Source organism: Macaca fascicularis, chromosome 15 (assembly GCF_037993035.2).
Source record: "Macaca fascicularis isolate 582-1 chromosome 15, T2T-MFA8v1.1".
Lineage (NCBI taxonomy): Eukaryota > Metazoa > Chordata > Mammalia > Primates > Cercopithecidae > Macaca > Macaca fascicularis.
Window position 1 is genome coordinate 64,798,202 of NC_088389.1, and position 14,213 is coordinate 64,812,414.

Consider the following 14,213-nt stretch of genomic DNA (forward strand, 5'->3'; position numbering starts at 1 on the left):
CTCCTCAAAGCAGGAGTCCAACTCCATAGCTGAGAGTGGGGCGAGCAAGCTAGAGGGAAGGATGTGTGAGATAGTTGTTGCAGTTGGGAGAGATGACTAGGAGAGGTACAGGAGGATGACCAGGCAGGGCTAAAAGCCCAGTGTAGGCTTTTGACCATGAACTTGTAGGGTCATTGGTCAGGGTGTGTGAGCTCTAGCAGCACCCACAGGATAGGTGAGGACTCAGAAAAAGCACAGTTACATTCTTCCAGACTGACTTTAAGACAGGTAGGAATGATGGAAAATGCATGAGGAGACTAGCAAGAGAGTACATGTAGTGAAGGACCGAGGCATCCAAACTGGGCCAGGAGGGAAGTGAGGGAAAGGGGACAGGAGTCAGTGGCCTGGAGATCCCCATGAAGATGGGGTGGAGTGAGATGGACTATCCTAGGACAGGAACGTTGTAGCTGTATGGTTTCCTAGGCTGCCGTAACAAAGTGCCACAAACTGGGGGGCTTAGAACAACAGAATTTATTGTCTCACAGTTCTGGAGCTGGAAGTCTGAAATCAAGTTGTTGGCAGGGCCACACTCCCTCTGAAATCTGTGGGGGAATCCTTTCTTGCCTCGTCCTGGTGATTTGCAAGCATCCTTTGGCATGCTTGACTTACAGGTGCATCATGCCAATCTTCATGTGGCATTTTCCCTGTGTCTCCACCCCATCTTCCCTTTTTGTGTGTCTTTGTATCCAAATTTCTTCGTTTTGTAAGGACACCACTTACATTGGATAAGGGCCCACCCCAATGACCTCATTTTAATTTGACTATCTCTATAAAGGCTCTATTTCTCAATCTCTCTCTCTCTCTCTCTCTCTCTCTCTCTCTCTCTCTCTTTCTCTCTCTCTCTCTCTCTCTGTCTCTCTCTCTCTCTTCTTTCTTGACAGAATGTGGCCCTGTTGCCCAGGCTGGACTGCAGTGGCGCAATCTCAGCTCACTGCAAGCTCCGCCTCCTGGGTTCACACCATTCTCCTGCCTCAGCCTCCTGAGTAGCTGGGACTACAGTCACCTGCCACCACGCCCGGCTGATTTTTTGTATTTTTAGTAGAGATGGAGTTTCACCATGTTAGCCAGGATGGTCTCGATCTCCTGACCTCGTGATCGGCCTGCCTCGGCCTCCCAAAGTGCTGGAATTACAGGCGTGAGCCACCACGCCCAGCCTAAAGGCCCTATTTCTAAATAAAGTCACATTCTGAGGTACTGGGGATGAAGATATCAATATATGGTTTTGGTGGGGGGGCGGTGGGAGTGGAGGGCACAATTTAACCCGTAACCACAGCTAAAGGATGGGAAGGTATTAATAGGGTTGAGGGTTTTTGGAGCTGATAGGATTTGTGGGCATGAGAGTGGATGGCTGGAGGGTCTGGAGGAAGAGACATGGAAGATGAGCTGGTGAGTTGAGGCTGGGAAAGGTAAGGTGGAGCATTCTGGTGGGCAATGGAGTCATCCAGGATGGAATGTGTTGCTCATTCTCACTACCTGTCTTAGAGGTGGCATGTCTAGCCACTTTGTGTTTGTTCCCTTGGAATGGGGACATCAGAAAACAATATGCCTGGAGGAGTTGTGTGCCTCCCATATCCAAGCAGGCACTAAGTTCTGCCCGTTTTGCCTTCTAGGTCTCCATCCCCAAAGCCTCTGTTCGTTTGTGCCATTCATTATCGCTCGGCAATTCCCATATTGATCTCTGTGCTTCAGTCCCCTCAGACCTCTCCCCCAAACCAAGCCACTGGCTATTTCCTTTGTTTAGAATGCTCTTCCCCCTGTACTTGCATGGTTATCTGCCTCCCTCCTTTAAGTCTTTGCTAAAATGTCACCTTCATGAGGCCTACTCTGGCCACTTCATTTAAAATTGCAGTCCAGCACTTTCAATCTTCCTTATGCTGCCTTTCCCCCACCCCAGTTTTTTTTAACCTCTATGATATTTACGTCTTTAAAATAATATTTTCATTTATTGTCTTTTCCTGATGAGAATGTAAGCTCCAAAAGGGCACGAATCTTTGTTTCATTCCTTTATGTAACCTAAGGATCTTGAACATCACTTGGCACATAGTAGGTGCTCAATAAATATTTAGTGAGTAAATGAATGAATATTGAGCACCCCCCACCCCAATATGGGGCCATACTCAGATCTGACCTTGTAATTCCTCTATTCCCTTAGCCTCCATGCCAAGATTAGAGGACAGGATCCAGGTTCATTCACTACATTCACTAGGTGTTTGTGGGTTTTTTTCCTTTTTTTTCTTTTTGGAAATGGAGTTTCGCTCTTGTCACCCAGGCTGGAGTGCAATGGTGTGATCTCGGCTCACTGCAACCTCTGCCTCCCAGGTTCAAGTGATTCTCCTGCCTCAGCCTCTGAGTAGCTGGGATTACAGGCGTGTACCACCACACCTGGGTAATTTTGTATTTTTAGTAGAGACAGGGTTTCTCCATGTTGGTCAGGCTGGTCTCGAACTCCCGACCTCAGGTGATCTGCCTGCCTCAGCCTCCCAAAGTGCTGGGATTACAGGCCTGAGCCACTGCGTCCAGCCCACTAGGTGGTTTTAAAGGACCCCTTTGTTTGGCACCTGCCCATGGCTTAGTCCATCTTTGGCCTGGTCCTCTTGGACCCTCACCAAGCTCTGATCACTTCCCAAGTGACAAGATTTTCTGCCTCTGAGCCTTTGTTCTTGTCATTCTGTCTGCTTGGAACTCATCAAGAATGTTCAAAGGACACTGGTGCTGGCCTCTGAGCACTGCCTTGGGGCCTACCTCCCCACTCCTTACTGTAATACTAGTCTAGTCCAGCTCTCACATTGATAGGTGATGTTCTGGCTACACTCACTTCTGGCTTTGGCCACAAGGTGGCAGCATTTGCAAAGGGATGGCCCATTCCTTTCCAGAGTCTGTGCAGAGGGCCTCAAGAGTCCCCAAACAGAGAGACTTGAAATTTGATCTTTAATGGGCTCAGTGACCCCTCAGTTATTCAACAAACAGCTGATGATCATCCACAATATGACAAATATAATCACTGGGCTCAGAACCTCCAACCCCACGAGGGCTATAGCCACATATGTAATTTCCCTGTGGAGGCTGGGTGCAGTGGCTCACCCCTGTGGTCCCAGCACTTTGGGAGGCTGAGGCCGGCGGATCATTTGAGGTCAGGAGTTAGAGACCTGCCTGGTCAACATGGTGAAACCCTGTCTCTACTAAAAATACAAAAATTAGCCAGTCGAGGCCGGGCGTGGTGGCTCACGCCTGTAATCTCAGCACTTTAGGGGGCCGAGGCGGGCAGATCGTGAGGTCAGGAGATCGAGACCATCCTGGCTAACACGGTGAAACCCCGTCTCTATTAAAAATACAAAAAATTAGCCAGGCGTGGTGGCGGGCGCCTGTAGTCCCAGCTACTCGGGAGGCTGAGGCAGGAGAATGGCGTGAACCCAGGAGGCGGAGCTTGCAGTGAGCCGAGATCGCTCCACGGCATTCCAGCCTGAGCTACAGAGCAAGACTCCATCTCAAAAAAAAAAAAAAAAAAAAAAAAAAAAAAAATTAGCCAGTCGTGATGGTGCACGCCTGTAATCTCAGCTACTTGGGAGGCTGAGGCAGGAGAATGGCTTGAACAGGGGAGGCAGAGGTTGCAGTGAGCCAAGATCCAGCCATTGTACTCCAGCCTGGGTAACAGAGTGAGACTCCATTTAAAAAAAAAAAAAAAGTTTCCCTATGGTGTGACAAGTACACAGATTAGGCAAGTTTACTGCTGCATGAGTTCAGACAGAGCCCGTATTCCAACCTTTAGAGACACACAAAGATTTAAAGAAGAGAAGGTGATACCTGTGTGGAATCTTGGATAGCTTAGGAGAGACGTGGGCATGACATTCCAGGTGAAGGGAAGGGATAAGCCAAGGCATAGAAGCAGCATAGAGATGATCACTGGAGCATGAAGTTCAAGGCAGAGAGTAAGGCATGAGGCTCATAGGTGAGTGGGGGTCAGACAGGGAGGCCTGCAAGCCTGGCCAAAGGTGCTTGGACTCTATCTTGAGGGAGGTGGAACATCACTGAAGGCTTCAAGGTGGGAGCTCTGCGGAATGTCAGATTGTGTTTAGAAAGAGAACTCTGGCTACAATGTGGAGAGTGGATTGGGGGTACAGGGCAGGAAGAGCAGTGAGAAAGCTGCTGTAGGGATCCAGCGGGGAGTCAGTGAGGCCGAAATTATAAGCAGAGCAGGCCCTGAAGAAGCTCCTCCCAGCCCACAAGGCCATTCAATTCCTGGCACTTTAAAAGGGTTCTTGGCCCTAGGAACTCTCTCCCCCACCATCTGAACCACTCAGCCCCTCTGTTCCTGAGACTCCTTTTGGTGCTATCTCAGCAACTCTGATTATTCTAGCTGGAACCGTGGTCTTTGTCAGTTTCCATATGGAGGCCACTGTGTTCTAGGTTCCTCTATGTTGGTAGATTTGTTAGACTCCAGCTCAGCCTACACCCCAGCCTCTCTCAGTGTGATCCTTTCAAGCACCCTCAGTTACGAATGTGACTGAAGGATCGCCTCCACCAGGGAGCCAAGATGAGCACTGCTCACCCCTGTCATCTCCTGCTACTCCTTACCAGAGGCCACTGGCAGGACTGATGCTGAGGGAAGGGCATCCCCTGCAGGCAGAGGAGCATAACCTGAGGAAAGGCCTAGAGGTAGGAAAATGCAAAAGAGGTTTGGGGAGCAGGGGCTGGCATTGTTAGCAGGGTCTGGCAGGGAGAGGTCAAGGCCTACAAAACCAGGCTCAGAGCCATACCATATACTACAAAGCATGAGATACCATAGCCAGGTTTTGAGCAGGGATTGAGAGTCACCTTCATTCATTATCTCATGAATATGCACAGAAACCTGTTGAATTATTCAAATAGAAAGGATGTAAATGTGTATGCAATTTTGGCTCTGCCCTCCCTGTTGCTATGGAAACCAGAGAATAGCAAAGTAGGAGCCCAACACCCTGGGGAGACCAGGCTAGAGAGACTGAGGCCAGGAAACTCCTCTGTCCCTCGCCCACTTTTCCCACTCCTAATGTTTTGATCTCTTTCTTTGCCTCACCCTGTCTTTGCTTCCTTCTGCCTTGTCCTCTGTCCATCTCTCTGCCTCTCTTGACCTTGCTGTCGCTGTCCTCCTCTCTCTCTCTTTTCCATCTCTCTGTCTCTCTCTCAATTGTTTTTTTTCTCCCTGTCTCTGTGTTTCTCTGTCTGAGTCTGTCTGCACATTATTGCTCTGTGACTGAGACAGTTTCTCTCTGATTTCATATCCCTCCCTATCTTGGTCTCTGTGTCTTTAATTTCATGGCTCTCCTTTCTGCATTTCCCTGTCTGTGTCTCTGACTCACATCTCTTTCTCTGCATCTTTGTTTTTGTGCCTGATTGTGTCTCTGAGAGTTTCTCTTTCTCAGTCTCTCTCCCAGGCTCTCTCTTCTCTCTTTTGCTCTGATTCTATCTCTCTGAACCTTTGGTCTCAATGCTTGTCTTTATCTAATGAGAAGGACAAGAAGTTGCACATTCTGTCCTTACCTGACGGAACGTTCTGCCCCTTGCCCAGCTGCCCACATGTTCGCGGATTCCTGGCTTCTCTCCCCACATAAAATCCTGTTTCGGGTCTGGCCCCCATCACAGTACTGGCGTAGGATCCTCATGACAGGCCCAGGCTGGCTACCAGGACACCAGACTCCTGCCTCAGCTTCTGCCTGTCGTGTGCCCCTGCCCAGAGTTTCTCCCTCTCTGGCTCTGTATTCCTAGCACTCTGCTTGAAGCTGGTGGGCACCTTGAGGCAATGATGTCTTGGGAGTAGGGAAGTGAGGGGGGAGTCTTAGTGGCCCACCCATCTGGCCCTCTGCCCAAGAGTTGATGTGAAGGGGCTGGCCAGGGCCCACGTGTGGCGGCATCTAGGGCTAGTTGAGACCAATCCTGACCCCCAAAGAAGACTCCTTGCTGAACCACAAAGTTGAGCAGCAGCCTTTCCATAGTCTCTCTATGTTCCTGCCTGCTACAGCCTCAGCCATTCAGTTCTTTGTTTGGAGTCCTCTGTTTGTCCCTCCTTCATTTGGTTTATATTTGATGAGCACCTATCCTACTCCATGCCCTCTGCCTTCACAGGTCCACAGTGACATGGAAATGACATCTGGATTTCTTGTGTTCGCCCCACCACCACCACCACCAAGAAGGAGCTTTTTGGACCAGGTGAAGAACACAGACCCTTCGACCCCTGCAGTTTCCTATCCCTGGTGGTCTTAGCTTAGGGGTGCAAGGCTTATGCAGTTGCCAAAGTCATAGATTGAGATTGAGAAGACAGAGACACAGAGATAGAGACAGACATAGGGGGAGCCAGAGACAAGAGAAACTAGATCTATGGAGGCAATGTGCTTCCATACAGGGTTTGGGATGGGGTATGGGAGGCTCAGAGCAGAACTTGGGATAAGGGTGGGCCAGAATGTTTTGAGGGCGGGTAAGTAACCCTGTGTGGAGGTAGAGGGCTACCCCTTTCAGTTCTGGCCTTTGGGCAGGTTGCCTCACCTCCAGGCAGGCACTAGTTATAGGGATCTGGCCTGGGTCCAGGTGTGGGGGCAGCTAGAGCAGTCAGGACAAGCCCCACCTCCTCCAAGAGGGCTGCCAGAGTGAGCCCCCAGCTCTCCTGCCCAGTCCATAGACAGAAGTACTCACCCCAACGATTGTGGTTCACCTATGTTCAGGCTCAGGCATGACCCTGCTGCCATGAATGCCATATTTGTATTTATCTTCCTGGACACCCCTACCCTACCTCACCTAGGCCAGTTGTGCCAGAGGGTTGGAGCAGGGTCATGCAGGCAGGGCCAGATACAGGGAGAGCCAAAGAGATCAAGAGAAAGACAGTAAAAGACAGAGACAGAGGATGATGTTGATAGAGAGATGGGGAGAACGGCCGTGACAGAGGAGACATAGACATCGACTGGGAGGAAGCCAAAGTCAGCAGATGAAGGGGGCTTTAGCACCTGCCAGGGCTAGCGCTAAGCACTTGACTGGATTATCTCATTTAACTTAATCTTCACCACAGTCCTAGGAAATAGGCACTGTTATGATCCCATTTTACTTCTGAGGTAATTGAGACATTAAGTCACTTTTCAAGGCCACAAAGCCAGTAGGTAGTAGAGTACGTATTTGAACCCCTCTGTCTCTAACTGAAAAGCCAGAGAGAGAGATAGACATAGAGACAGAGGCAGGCTCAAATCTCCACACCAGCACTCGGGGAATCTGGGAATCCTGAAATCTCCGGACAGGTGTGCAGGGGGAGGGCCTTCCCATCAGTCTTACAAAAGTGCAGCTTCTGGTCCTTTTGGCAAGAGACAAGGACTGTGACATAGAGAAAGAGAGACATCCAAGCAAGGAGAGAGATTCCAGGCCACAGAATTCCTTATCTGACCTTCTCACTTCCTGCTACCCTGGTGTGTAGCCTGTACTGCCCCTGCTATAGATCTGGCCAGCCAACACCTCCCTCTGGTGGGATTCAGGCTTTGAGATCTATTTTTCTCCACATATTTATTGAGCACGTGCTAGTTGACGGGCACTCCTGCCCCACATCTACCTCCTCCCTTTCTTTTTCACTGTTGAAAAATTGTTCCCATTGTCTAACTTCAACCTGCTAGGTTCTGCAAAAAGGGATTGTTAAGACTAGAATTTGGGATGCCTCAATATGAAGAGGTTAGCCTGGTATACAGTAAGCTTTTCTGAGCACAGAGAAGAGGTCCCAGAGGGCTGGTTTTGGGTGCCTTCTGGTTGGAGGCCCCTTCTAGTTGGTTTGAGGAGGAGGCTCAGCAGTCCAGCTGCTGGGGGCCTGGGAGAGCTGAGCTGTCAACGGCAGGGAGGATTGGGGTGAGAAGAAAACCAGGAGCTATCCTGAGGGAGCCGCGGAGTCAGCGTTATGGTTTCTAATGTCTTAGCCCTGGTTTCAATTACCCCCAGGGTCCCCAGGGTTCCCCAACCACTGCATGCTCCTGAGCCTGAGGAAGGCTCAGAACTCTCTTGGGAAGACCAAAAACCAGGGGCTCAGGGATGGAAGTCTAGGGGCCTGGGAGGAGCTTTTTGATTCTTCTGCCTGGCTGAGAGAGGACCCCAACCCAAGCAGGGCTCCAGGGAACAGCAGGAAGGCTGGGGAAGGAGGGGTCTACACTCTACTCACAGGCCCCTGTGGAGGAGTCTACACCAGCCTGTTCCATACCCCTAGCTTTGTCCCCTTGGCCCCACCCCACTCCCAGCTGCTAAAGACCTGAGTTCTTCCTTAGTCCTCCCAGGCTCTTTCTGGCCTCATGCAATCCTGATTCTTCTATTTCTAGGGCCACTATACCGTCCCTGTCTTCTGGAAGTCCCTCATCTTTCCTGTTTTATTTTTATTTTATTTTATTTATTTTAGTTTTTTTGAGGCAGAGTCTTACTCTGTCACTCAGGCTGGAGTGCAGTGGTGCAATCTTTGCTCACTGCAAATCTGCCTCCCAGGTTCAAGCGATTCCCCTGCCTTAGCTTCCCAAATAGCTGGCATTACAGGAACCCACCACCACACCTGGTTAATTTTTGTATTTTTAGTAGAGATGGCATTTCACCATATTGGACAGGCTGGTCTCCAACTCCCGGCCTCAGGTGATCCATCCACCTCAGCCTCCCAAAGTGCTGGGATTACAGGGGTGAGCCATCGCGCCTGGCCCTTTATTTTTATTTTTATTGATTTATTTTTGTTTTATTTATTTATTTTTATTGCTCCCTCTGCCCCCAATTTTGTTATTGTTGTTGAGACACAGTCTCAGTCTGTTGCCCAGGCTGGAGTGCAATGGCACAATTATGGGTCATATCAGCCTCTACTTCCTGGGCTCAAGTGATCCTGCCACCTCAACCTCCTGAGTAGCTGGGACTACAGGTGTGTACTACCACACTCAGTTAATTTTTGTATTTTTTGTAGAGACAGGGTCTCAGTATGTTGCCCTGGTTGGTCTCAGACTCCCAGGCTCAAGGTAATCCACCAGCCTCAGCCTCTCAAAGTGCTGTGATTACAGGTGTGCATCACCACCCCTTTCCTCTCTTTTAATCATGGGTTCCCAGAGTTTTAGCCTCAATCTTCCTCTCCTCTTCCTTTCTTATCACACCCGTTCCCTGTTCTCTGATCTATCTCATCATCCCCTAGCACCATCATAATGCTCAGGTTAGTCTGAAACTCTAAATGCCCAAGCCTCCAGCACATGCCGGGCATAAAGGATGCTGGGAACTGTTGAACAGGGGCTACATACCTAGCTGTCACACCACAGACCCTCCAACTGAACATGTCAAGTCCCTTCTCTGTCCCCAGCTCGGTGAATGGTACCATCATCTCCCAGTCTTTCAAGCCAAAAACATGGGAGTCATCTGTAGTTTTGTACACAATGTTCCCTCTAGGCCTGGCACACAGTAGGCATTAATAAATGTCTGATAACTGAATTTATTTCAGTTTTTTCTCTTGGAGTCTCCCTCTGCCTCTGTCTGTTTCCCTCAGACATGTTAACGCTGGCATTCAGTTTCCAAATCTCTGACTTTTATCTGCCTTCGCAATCACCACAGTTGAGTTTCTGGGGGAAAGTTGGGGCCTTTTTTCTTCCCTCTCCCCTACTTCAAGGAATCACAGGCTGGCGGGAAATAGAGCCATGGGAGGCGAAGGGAGGGATCCAATCTTAGGGACACATGGTCCTCAGGCCTTCCTGGAAATCCCAGCTGTTATCTGGGAGCCAGTTCTATAGCAGCAGAGAGCAATGTCAACTCTGGGTCGGTACTAGGGAGGACAATCCTTTGTCTCCTCCATGAGGAATGGTGGGTAGGTGGGATCAGAGCCCACTGGGGTGGGGAAGCATGAAGGGACTTTGTGCTTCTGAGCAGGGAATTTGTTCATGCAAATTTTTGCAAAATGAAAAATTGTATCTGTGAATTTGCAAATGTATGCCCATGCTCCCACCTTTGATACACAGTCCCCCGACTCCAAGTTTTTCCATTTTTCCTATCCCTGCCCCCACCTCTCACTGCCACTCCCTGTCCCTCTTCTGGATACTCTGCTCCCTCTCTCCCCACCTGCTTCTCTTTCCTCGCTTAGCCCAAACTTTGGGATCACCCAGGGCGAGGGTGCTTTGGAGAGCAGACACAGGACTAAGTGTACAGGGAGCCCGTTCTCTGTATATAAGGTGACATGGGAGATCCTCTGGGGGTCATGGAAGCAGATGAAGCAGATGAATCTGATGTCCTGCCCCTTTCCCAAACCCTATCCTCCCTCTCCTTGCCCCACGTCAGGCTGGATATCTCTTTCTTATGGGTCACTGCAAATACCTCTCTGTGGCTGCCCACCTCCAGCCTCCACCATCCTCACCACCCTCTACCCAGCAGTCTCAACGGTCTTGCTAAAACTCCAGTGTGTTTATATTCCTGACTTACTTTACGCCCTTCTATACTTCGACAGCCTTGGCCCCAAAGGCATTTCAGGTTGTGGTGTCTGAGCCACTCAGGTTGCCTCAGCCTGCCTTCCGGTCTCTGCCACCTCACTGGTCACTAAACCTCTTTCCCATCCCTCAAGGCTGAAACCCATTCATCTAGGCTCCCACCCCTGTGCCCTGGAGCTTCAGTTTACTTCTCACAGGTCAAGGTTGTTCTACTTACTTGCTTGCATCATTCATTCAGTCAACATTTATTTAAATCTATTTCAAACGTTGAGTGCACCTGTTCTATGCCAGACCCAACTCTACGTGACTAGAGGTGGAGGCCACGGGGCTGCCCTCATTGGAGCTCACATGCACCACAGAAGTAACTAGATAATTAGACATCAAACTAACTACTATAAGGAAGAAGAGGATGGCACTGTGAGAGAGGACAAAGGGGCCTAGTATAGACCTCTCTTAGGTGTCATTTAGGCTGACACCTCTTGCCTGAGGGGGCTGGGGAACTAGACTTGGGACTTTTGCATGAACAAATATATACAGTACACAGTTTTTTTTTGTTGTTGTTGTTGTTGTTGTTTTGAGACGGAGTCTGGCTGTGTCACCCAGGCTGGAGTGCAGTGGCGTGATCTTGGCTCACTGCAAGCTCTGCCTCCCAGGTTCACACCATTCTCCTGCCTCAGCCTCCTGAGTAAGTGGGACTACAGGCACCCACCAGTACACCTGGCTGTTTTTTTTGTTTTTTTTTTTTTTTAGTAGAGATGGGGTTTCACCGTGTTAGCCAGGATGGTCTCGATCTCCTGACCTCATGATCCGCCTGCCTCGTCCTCCCAAAGTGCTGGGATTACAGGCATGAGCCACTGCACCTGGCCTACAGTATACAGTTTTAGTGCATGTGTACTGTTGGCCCTCCATATCTGTGAGTTCTGCATCCTCTGATTCAACCAACCAGGACATTAGGAAAAAATAAAAATAAAAATAGAAATACAACAATAAAAAACAATACAAATAAAAACAAAAATAGTATAACAACTATTTTCATAACAGTTACATTGTATTAGATATTACAAGCAATCTAGAGCTGATTTAAAGTGGATATGGGGATGTGCTTAGATCATATGCAAATATTATGCCATTTATTATATAAGGGACTTAAGCATCCTCAGAGCTGGTATCCTCAGGGGGTCCTGGAACTAATCCCCCACAGATATCAAGGGACAACTGTACACTTGTACCACTCTCCCCCAACAACAGTAACTACAATTCTGATTTCTGTCACCATAAATTAGTTTTGCCTATTCTTGAGCTTTATATAGATGAAATCATTCATTATGTACTCTTTGTGTCTTTTTTCCTCTTTGCTCAACATTTTGTCTGTGAGATTTATCCACATTGTTGTATGTAGCTGTAGTTGGTTGTTTTCCATTGCTGTACTTACATCACGATCTGTTTATCTATTTGTATTGTTTCCAGTTTGGGGCTATCATGAGTAAAGCTGCTATGAGCATTCTTGGTAAACATATTTGATCATTCCTCCTGGGTATATATCTAGGAACAGACTTGCTAGGCCATAGAATAAATATATGCACAGCTTTAGTAGATAGTGTCACACAGTGTTTCAAAGTGGTCGTACCAACTTATCATGCACTAGCATTGTATGGAGTTCTAGTTGCTCTATGTCCTTGCAGGGGCAGAGATTTTTGTCTGGTTCACTACTTAGATCAATGCCTGGTATATTGTAGGTGCTCAATATATATTTATTGACTGACTTAGGAAGCGGGGAGCCATCAGCATTCTTGAGGTCCTGCTCTGGCCAAGGCGCTAACTTGCTGTGTGACTCTAAGCAAGTGACTCTCTTTCTCTGGGCTGTTTCTCTGTCTGCAGCACAAGGGGACCAGCACTAGGGACTTTATTTTTCAGTGCCAGCTGGGTGCTATGAAAACTAGACACCTGTTCATTCATTTACTTCACTTGTATTGATTAAGGATGCCACCTACTGTGTGCCAGGATGGTGAGGGTATGATCTGTGACATGCCACTGACAGCGTCCTTCAGGTCAGCCAGGGCCAGGGGTCACTGCCCATCTTGTCCCCAAGTCATCTTCCCGGAGCCCGCTCCTCCTCCCTCTGTCCAGCCCTGACCCTGGGGGGAGGGGGTCTGGTCTGAGACTGAGGATGGAAAATGTGATTAATAATCAAAAAACATCCAAGAGGAAGAAACCAGGAAAACAACTTGAGGAAGGCTCCTCGCCCAGGGGAGGGGGGCCATGTCCTGGGCCTCGGGACAGCTCCGGCCGCCCTCCCGCCGCCCTTTCTGGGAAGCTGCCACAGGAGTGGATAATTTTAGCCAAAAGTGAAAAAAAAGTCACCCTAATTATTTATTTTTTAAAAAGATGCCCCCTAGTGTAAATTATGCTTCCCCTGGGGGCTTCCCTCTACTCTGTTACCCCCCTCCGAATGGTGTCCCTGCTTGGTCAGGCTGCGGGGCCCTGGAGACACTGGGCTGGGGGCAGAGGAGGAATTTCAACATGAAATGTTTTGTTCATTAACAGAGAACATAGGGGGAAATTCCCTTTCTGCCTGGGCCTGGGCAGCCCAAGCAGACACTCAAAAGCTATTGTGAAAAATTGAGACTAGGCTGCAGAATGAGGTGGGGGTTATGTTGGGGGGTGTACAACAGACATTGTCTCACCTCTTCTTAGACTCCTGACTTCCAGGGGTTTCCTGAGCCTTAATCTTTCTGCCTTTTGGTGATTTTGTTCCTGACTCCTCAGGTTACTCTCAAAATTTTTTAGCAAGCAGGAGGAACTGGGATTAGACTGGAGTTAGAACTTCCAGTGGAGGAGGAAGAAAGGATATCAAAGGGAGGGAGGGGAGACTTGGACCTGAATAATTTAGAATTCTGACAGAATATATTGGAATCGATAGGCAGCAAATCTGAGGTGGACCTGGACAGGAATGAAAGCCCCTCTCTATCAGAGCGGATTTAGAGGGCCCTGGTGAGAAGGGAAGAGGAGATAGTTCCAGGAACTGGGGGTAATTCAAGGTTGAATACTTAGTTTCCCTCATTCTCTACCTTTAGAGAATCTTTGCCCTTTCTGGTGCCAGAGGTTGGAAGGGTCAGGGCACATAGGCAGCCATCCAGATGATAGGATTCCAAAAGGGGGTGTGCAGGATGGGGATGTTGTGAGTGGGCCCCAGGTACTATCTCAGGAGGGTGCTGGGAGGTGTCTCTGGATGCAGGGGTAAGTCGTCCCTAGGGGCCTGGGCTGGACCTTGAGTGGGGGGGTTTTGGGCCCCCCTCCCTGGCTCAGCCCGGGGCTGTGTGGGATCGGGTTTCTCGGCGCCTGGAGCCTCCGCGAGGCCGAGCTGTTCCCGGGTCCCGGCCAAGCCGCCCCGGGCGCTGGCACTGTGTGAGGAAGCAGGCGGGGTGAAGGGGAGCGAGAGGGGGGGATTGAGGGCGTTTACATAACTGCCTCCTGGAGCCCGCCCCAACCCGCCAAACCCCAGTGTGATTGAGAGCGTGTGTGACTCTGTGTGTGCCTGTGTGACACTCAGTGTGACTGAGTTCATGGCTGTGTAACTGTGTCTACGTGTGGGTATGGTGTGTGTGACTCAGGGACTCTCCTACTCTTTTGGGATCTCTAGTTCCTAGTCTAAGCTGGGGACCCTGACTCTCAGTGTACCATAGTGAAGTTGAGTATACACCTTTTACTGTTTGAGATTGGGTGTGTGACTTTATGTGACCATGTATTTGGCATTTG